Source organism: Penaeus japonicus, unplaced genomic scaffold (assembly GCF_977035675.1).
Source record: "Penaeus japonicus unplaced genomic scaffold, GWHDUDI00000001_assembly GWHDUDI00000009, whole genome shotgun sequence".
Classification (NCBI taxonomy): Eukaryota; Metazoa; Arthropoda; class Malacostraca; order Decapoda; family Penaeidae; genus Penaeus; species Penaeus japonicus.
This window is the reverse complement of record NW_028234411.1, coordinates 18156957-18158670: the sequence shown is the minus strand read 5'-3', so window position 1 is coordinate 18158670 and position 1714 is coordinate 18156957.

Below are 1714 nucleotides of genomic sequence, written 5' to 3'. Positions count from 1 at the left end.
GGGATATTTGGAGTGGTTGGGATTTGATTTGATTTGAATTTGGAGGTGTTATTGTATTTGGAATTTTGGATTTGAATTTGGATTGATTTTGGATTTGAATTCTTGGTTTGGAATTTGGATTTATGAATTTGAATTGAATTTGGATTTGAATTGGATTTGGAATGGATTTGAAATTTGAATGGAATAGTAATGAATTTGGATTTGAATTTGGATTTGAATTTGAATTTGATTTGGATTTGAATTTGAATTTGAATTTGAATTTGGATTTGAATTTGGATTTGGATTTGGATTTGGATTTGAATTTGGATTTGAATTTGGATTTGAATTTGGATTTGAATTTGGATTTGAATTTGGATTTGAATTTGGATTTGGATTTGAATTTGGATTTGAATTTGGATTTGAATTTGAATTTGATTTGGATTTGAATTTGAATTTGAATTTGAATTTGGATTTGGATTTGAATTTTGTATTTAATTGATTTGAAATTGAATTTGATTTGAATTGATTGAATTTGAATTTGGAATTTGAATTTGAATTTGAATTTTGTAATTGAAATTGAATTTTGATTAGAAATTGGATTGAATTTGATCTTGAATTTTATATGAATTAGAATTGGATTGAATTTGGAATTTGTAAATTTTGATTGAATTTGAAATTGAATTTGGATTGATTTGAATTTGAATTTGGATTTGATTTGAATTTGGATTTTGAATTTGGATATTGGATTGAATTTGATTTAGGGAGGGAGGGAGAGGGAGAGGGAGAGGGAGAGGGAGAGGGAGAGGGAGAGGGAGAGGGAGAGGGAGAGGGAGAGAGAGGGGGGGAGGGAGGGAGGGAGGGGGAGGGGGAGGGAGAGAGAGAGAGAGAGAGAGAGAGAGAGAGAGAGAGAGAGAGAGAGAGAGAGAGAGAGAGAGAGAGAGAGAAAGAAAGAGAGAGAGAGAGAGAGAGAGGAAGGGAGAGAGAGAGAGAGAGAGAGAGAGAGAGGGAGGGAGAGAGAGAGAGAGAGAGAGTAAGGGAGAGAGAGAGAGAGAGAGATTAAGGGAGGGAGAGAGAGAGAGAGATAGAGAATGAGAGAGAGAAAGAGTAAGAGAGAGAGAGATTAAGGGAGGGAGAGAGAGAGAGATAGAGAATGAGAGAGAGAAAGAGCAAGAGAGAGAGAGAGAGAGAGAGAGAGAGAGAGAGAGAGAGAGAGAGAGAGAGAGAGAGAGAGAGAGAGAGAGAGAGAGAGAGAGAGAGAGAGAGAGAGAGAGAGAGAGAGAATGAGAGAGAGAAAGAGCAAGAGAGAGAGAGAGAGAGAGAGAGAGAGAGAGAGAGAGAGAGAGAGAGAGAGAGAGAGAGAGAGAGAGAGAGAGAGAGAGAGGAGAGAGAGAGAGAGAGGAGAGAGAGAGAGTAAAGAAGAGGGAGGGGGGGAGGAAGGATGGTGGGATGGGGAGGGGGGAGAGGAGGTGGGATTGTGACAAAAGGGAGGTGGGGAGAGGGGGAGGTGGCGAGGGAGAAAGGACGATAGGGAGATGGGAATAAGGAAAGATGGGAGGAAGATGGGATTAGGGGAAGGGAGAGGGTGATAGTGGGAGGGAGGAGGGAGGGAGGGAAGGAGGGAGGGAGAGGGATAAAGAGAGAGAGAGAGACAGACTGCAATAAATCTAAATTATAATCGCCTTCAATTCTAAAACCTCTACAGAGAAAAAGGTCATGTTTAAGCGACCTGTATAAT